Raw genomic sequence first — 6,490 nt, forward strand, 5'->3', positions numbered from 1 at the left:
GGATGCTGTGCTAAGTGCTCTGAAGCATAGAGACGCAGCAGGGGCTGGGGGGGCTCTCTGAGACGTGGGAGGGGTGTCACGGGTAGGGGAGGCCCTGAGGGGCCCCTTCATTCGGAAGCCACCATCAGACTGACGAGGTCCCAGAGAGGTGTCCCACCTTTGGCCTGGCTCTTCCCCCAGCAGCCTTGGCACCGGGCTGGGGGTGAGGAGTGGGCTCCAGGGGACCCGCACCGCCTTGGCCCTGGAGGGAAGTCCCAGCAGTTGGAGGAGGACACCTGGCTCGTGCCCCTGGCTGCCCACTGACCGGCTGGTTCTAATCCTGGGTGAACCACGAACCTCTGGAGCCTCAGTTTCCTCATCTGTAAGACGAAGGCCACAGGCTGGGGCTCCGTGGTCCCTACGGTGCCTTTTCCTCTCACTGTGATGCCGGCTGCTTTGCTGTCAGCTCAGCGAGGGGCTGTGCCTTCAGGGTGACCCCTGCTGTCCCCACAGAACAGCTATGAAGGGGAAGGCTCGCTTGGCTGCACCAGGAAGAGCACCCCAGAGGCCTCTGCACCTGCACAGCCTCGTCCCCCCTCTCCCCCACCCCAGATGGCCCCTCTGAGCTTCCAGGTTCCAGGGAAGCTGCAGGGCAACCCATCCCTGCCCTAGCACCTCCCCTCCTCTGCCCCTCCAACTTCAGGGCCAGCCTCCTATGAAGACAGAGGCTCATCTCTACCCACACACATTCACAGCCCCTCCCACTGTAAGAACTAAATCGGACTCCAAAAAGATAGTTTAATTTTTACCCCTGGCCTTCTTGTGGCTTGCCCCCTCTTCTGTCCTGTGTCTGTACCCCCTCGACACACACACACACACACACACACACACAGCAGTGCAGGCCCTGGCTTCTCCCCCATTGTCCAGCCTGGAGGGGGTTGGTCACTCACACCCAGAGAGAAAACACAACTGCCCTCTCATTCCTCCCACTCCCACCCTGGGCCTTCTGATTGGGCCCCGGCAGTGCGGTCTCCCCAATAGAGAGAGGCTCCCTGCACTCACTCGAGACCCCAGTTCCTAGAGCCCAGGTGGCTGGTCATGGCAGAGGAGGACTCCTTTCAAAGCTCTCGTCTCTGCCCTGGAGGAGAGCACCTCATGGAGGGGTGTGGTCACTCAGGAGGGTCACTGAGTGACAGGCGGATGGTCCAGGCTCTCTATCCCTTCCTTCCAGATTTCACCTCCGCCCCAGTGGCAGCAGTGGGGGGGGGGAGGGGGGCAGGCAAGGGTCACAGACAGGGAGGAGAGTGTCTGAAAGTCACCAGGCAAAGGCAGGGGACCTCTGTCAACATGAGGAGATAAAGCTCAGGGGACAGGCCAAGGGGCACTGGGGGTCATTGAGGACGGCTCTGGGGTGAGATCTCCCTGGCAGGGCTGGCCAGGGTCCAGGTGCTTCTATGGTGAGAGAGCCCAGGCCTTCTCCGGGCTGCCCTCCATCACCTGGCAGCATGGCAAGAGTCCTCCATCACCTGGCAGCATGGCTTGCCTCTCGCCGGGGTCGGCCTGGAAGCTTCTGCCGCTGTGGTGGGGGGACCACCTTGTCTAGCCTGGATCTGCTCTGCCGGGTCCCCATCAAGGTCTCAAACCTCCTTGCTTCTGGTGGTCAGAGTTCTGCTTCGGAGCAGGAGGAATTGCTGAGCAGTGGATGCTGGGAATATTGATTATTTCGGGAAATTTCAGCTAGGATCCTGCCTTCGCCCAAATAAATCCCAGTGATGTAAAAAAAATAAGGCATAGAAAAATATAACTGAGTATTTTACTCTTTTTGTAAGTATTAAAAACAATGGAAAGTCTAGCTCAGGTGAGAGTTTGATCTACTTAATGCCAACTTTCAAAAATAAGTTAAAAATAAAATCAAGCTACATTTAAAAACTGGGAAAATATATATGTATATGCCATAAATATGACAAAGGGATATGACTATTACAAAAGATGCAATCTTAAAATGAGATTAGTTTGCAACTATTGATATAAGATGTCCAAGGATACATTTCTATAAACAAAAATCTATTTTTATTACAATATTTATTACTAAATATATTTTAATAATGTAATTATTAAATGTAATTTACAATGCTTTAAGTGTGCTTTTTGCTTTTTTTTCCTGCAAAAAGCTTTATTGTTTCTATTTAGTCCAATGCATGGGAGAGGGCTTCAGGGTGGTTAAAAGAATGGCTGGGGTTTCGGGGAGAGGCTCAGGCACAAGGCAGACCCCAGGGGAGGCAGAGGGGCCCCTCACAGGCCTCCGGGCTCCACAGGCTCCTAGTGGTGCTGGAGGCTGAGCCTTTCCTAGAGCCACTCGCCCCGCCCAGCCTGGGGCCGCAGCCTGCGGAGGGAGCCAGGTGTGGCCCATCTTCTTGATGAGCTTCACCTCCTCACCCGGAAGTGGCTCTGCGGGAAGTCAGAGCTGAGTGTCTGCGGGGGCAGAACCAGGGCCTGCAGGTCCACCAGGGCCTGGTCAGGTTCCTCCCCAAGGCCAGGGCGGCCTCCCTGGCGCCCCGAGTTCTGCCCACTCATCTGGGGAGGCCTCAGCGCGCCCTGGGGGAGAGTGCGGCCACCGCGCTGGGTTTGCGCTCAGAGCCCTCGAGCTTCTCCGCCAACTCAGGGAAGAAGCGGCCCACGCCCTGGAGAGCCACATCCTCAATGGACTAGAAGCCCAGCGAGAGGTAGGTGTGGGCGGCCGCAGAGGCAGGGGGACACGGGGGCCAGGCGGTTGACCGCAGCCTCCAGTCGGTGGGATAATTCTGACGGATCTGGGAGCTCATGGTTGTTCAGCGATAAGGGGTTAAGGTAGAGAAGAAGCCGGTGTGTTGGCTGGTCCCGGAGGTGGTGCTGACTCAGGTGGTGACTGGAGGGTGGCCGGAGGCTGGGAGAAGGGGCGTCCCTGGGTCTGTTCGCCCAAACACTGTTGAAGCAAGAGGCAGCTCCAAGGGCCCTATTAAAGTGTACATTATAAAATGTAATATATTAATGTACGTAAATATAAATGTAATATATTAATATCTAAATAATGTAATTTATAGCATTGTTATATGGTTGACCCTTGAACAACACAGGGGTTGGGCAGCCAAACCCCCACGCAGTTGAAAATCCACGTATAACTTTTGATGCCCCTCCAAAACATAACGACTCATAGCCTACTGCTGACAAGAAGCCTCACCGATAACACAGATGATTAACACATATTTTGTATCTTATATGTATTATATACTGTATTTTCACCATAAAGCAAGCTAGAGAAAACAAAATGTTAAGAAAATCATAAGAAAAATATATTTACGGTATTTATTGAAAAAAAAATCCATATATAAGTGCACCGTGCAGTTCCAACCCATGTCGTCTAAGGGCCAACTGTATGTACAGGTTAATGTTTGTCTAGAAGAAGTCTGGACTAGACCCCAAACTATGCCCAGAGGGATATCTGCACTGTGAGGTTGGGGTGGACTTAATCAGGGCTGGGACTAGAATGAGGCAAGGGAGGTGCTGAGGGCGCAAAATTGAAGGAGACCCCCTCAGGGACAGCACCGGAGTGAACTCGGTGCCCAGATACCCCAGGCCTGGCTCTGACTTAAGTACTTAGGCACATTTTTGAATCTTTGCAACAAATATTTCTTTTTGAAAAAAAGTAACAAGGAAAAGAAATAGGACTTTAAAGTTCCATTGTGCATAAGTCAAGGACTAAAGCCCTATTGAAAGGAATGGGCCAACGCAGGAAAACCAAGTGAGAAATGCCACCTTCTGTCTGTCCTGCTGGCAAAAACGAAAGGAAACAAGACAGTATTCGCTGGAGTGAGGGGACCTGAGCTGTATGCTGTTTGCTGCTGCGTTTGAAACGACCACAGTCATTCATCTTGCAACTTGAGCACATGGCAGCATGGCACCCCGGCTGTTGTCTCCTCCCCCAGCTCCTCGGAGCTCCCGGAGGACAGGGACGGTCACGTGACCTGGGCCAGAGCTTCTCGGAGCCTGAGTGTGTCTGTAAAGAAGGTGAGGTGTGGCTAATGGCACCAGCAGTAACAGGAGTTCACCGTATGTTGTTATTCCCCAGGGCCAGGGACTGGGATAGGGATGGACTTCAGAGACCCAAGCAGCAAGGGCACCCAGGCAGCCGACACCCCTGGAGTGGTGTGAGCCGCACTGGAGTGGCCTGGCGTCCCCGGGAGAGAGGGTGCCTTTCCATGGAGGGACGGCGTACCATCCCTCAAAGGCAAAACCACTGTGCTTTCAAAGACCTCTATTCGTCTCAAAGTCCTTTTGCCTACCTGGCTCTTTTTAAAAAATTAATTCTGCTTATTGTTTCCAAGAGGCAACACATGCTTAAGTATTTAAAAAATTCAAAAGGACGGAGAGTGAAATGTCTTTCTCCTTGCTCTGGCCCCCAGCCACTCAGGTCCCCTCCCTGGCAGCCTGTGGTACCGCTAGCTGCCTGTGTGTCCTTTCAGACCCATTCTATGCAAATACAAAGAAAGACACATACTCTCAACACTTAATGCTACACCTTGAAGACCCTTTCATCAATGGCTAAGTCAATTTTCGGGGGGAAAAGAGCAAAGTAGGGGGCTTGTACTATAAGAATTTTTAAAATTATATATATATATATATTATTTCAGAGAGGGAGAGAGAGAAACATCAATGATGAGAGAGAATCATTGATTGGCTGCCTCCTGCACAGCCCCTACTAGGGATGGAGCCCGAAACTTGGGCATGTGCCCTGACAGGCAATCAAACCGTAACCTCCTGGGTCATAGGTCAACACTCAACCACTAGGCTACACCGGCCAGACAAGAATTTCTTTTAAGTGTGATTTTACCATAGGAACAAATAAATGGACCAATGGATCCTAGAAAAGTTCAAAGGAAGAGCCATGAATATGTGGAAATGTGAGCTCTGATAAAGGTGGCATCATACATCGATAGTGATGGGACATTGGCTCACTATACAGAGAAAAAAACAAAAACTGGACCTCTGCCTTATACCAGAGATAGACTCGAGATGGATGAGAAACCTAAACATGAAAGATAAAAACTATAAAGCCGATACAGTAAAACGTGGGAGACTGTCATTGCAGCACAGCAGTGGGATAGCACTTCTCACACAGGACCCCACGCGCTCAAGCATCCGAACGAAGAGCTTCTGTTCTGGAGAATTCCATGGGCAAGTGAGCAGGGAGATACAGGCGGGAGGAGATATCCGCTATGCACGAAACTGCCCGTGTGATCATCCGGCGAAGACCCAACAACAACCCTGTGGGGAGGCCTGGCAGGCGATTGTCCTCGCGGGGTCAGGGAGGGGCAGGGCTGTCAGGTGAAGAAATCGGATGACACGCCGACAAATGGCTGTGTCAGGCCCGCAGCCAGGCGTCCCCCAGCCAAAGGGGCGGGGTCCAGCCCTCGATGGCTCTGAGACCAGTTTCCTCCACGGCCGCCACAGGTCAGACCGCGCGCATCAGCCCTGAAGTGTGTGTGGTAAAACGGGCAAATGACCGTGACAAGTTCCAATTTCCACCCTCCAGGAGCAATTCCCCGGGGCCTGGTCCAGAGCGACAAGTGTGAAATGTGGCCTTCACGGTGAATTACCGGCCGAAGGAAGCTGTCAGCTCCAGGCGCTGGAGAGAGGGGGGCCGCTCTGTTTGTCCCTGGGCCGTGGCCTGAGCAATGCTCACTGTCATCACTGTGTGTATGTTGTTTTTTTTTTTGGGGGGGGGGGCGGGACAGGGACTAGCTACAGCAGGCCACAGTCACAGATGACCAGACTGGGGACATCTATGGGAGTGCCTTTCCTCACTCGTCGTCGCCCTCTGGAGGAGAGCTTGGGTGGGTCTGTCCTGAGGGGCAGTAACTCGGAGCAGAGTTCTGTGTGTCCTGCCCTCAAGGAGGGTGGGGCCTAGAGAGGGGGACCCCCCTGTAAGGAGCTCCATCGCAGTTCAGCCTGTGGATAGATGCCCCTGGACGGCCGAGGTGCTGTGGGGCCCCAGCAGGCACCTCCTCTTCAGGCGGGGAAGGTGGGGGACATGCAACAGGAGCAGGGGTTCACCAGGATCAGCATGAGGGGAGGGATGGGGGGAAGGAAACGGGTGGGGAAAAGCCCTGACAAGGCCTGAACAGGGGCCCGAGGAACAGCCTGGAAGTCCAGCCTCCATCCTGCAGGCAGGAGGGGCTGGTGGGGGTTTTAACAGAGGAAACAGTCTCAGCTTTGTTGTTGGTGTTAATCCTCACCTGAGGATATTTTTTTCATTGATTTTTAGAGAGAGTGGAAGAGAGGGAAGATGGAGGGAGAGAGAGAGAAAGAGAGAGAGAGGAGAGGAGGGGAGGGGAGGGGAGAGAGAGAACCGTCCATGAGAGAGAGACCCATCAATTAGTTGCCTCCCCCATGCATCCTGGCCTGGGCTAGGATTGAATCTGTGATCCTTGGTGCATCATTGATGCTCTAACCCAGCGGTTCTCAACCTGTGGGT

The sequence above is a fragment of the Myotis lucifugus genome, unplaced genomic scaffold, assembly GCF_000147115.1.
Source record: "Myotis lucifugus unplaced genomic scaffold, Myoluc2.0 scaffold_54, whole genome shotgun sequence".
NCBI lineage: Eukaryota > Metazoa > Chordata > Mammalia > Chiroptera > Vespertilionidae > Myotis > Myotis lucifugus.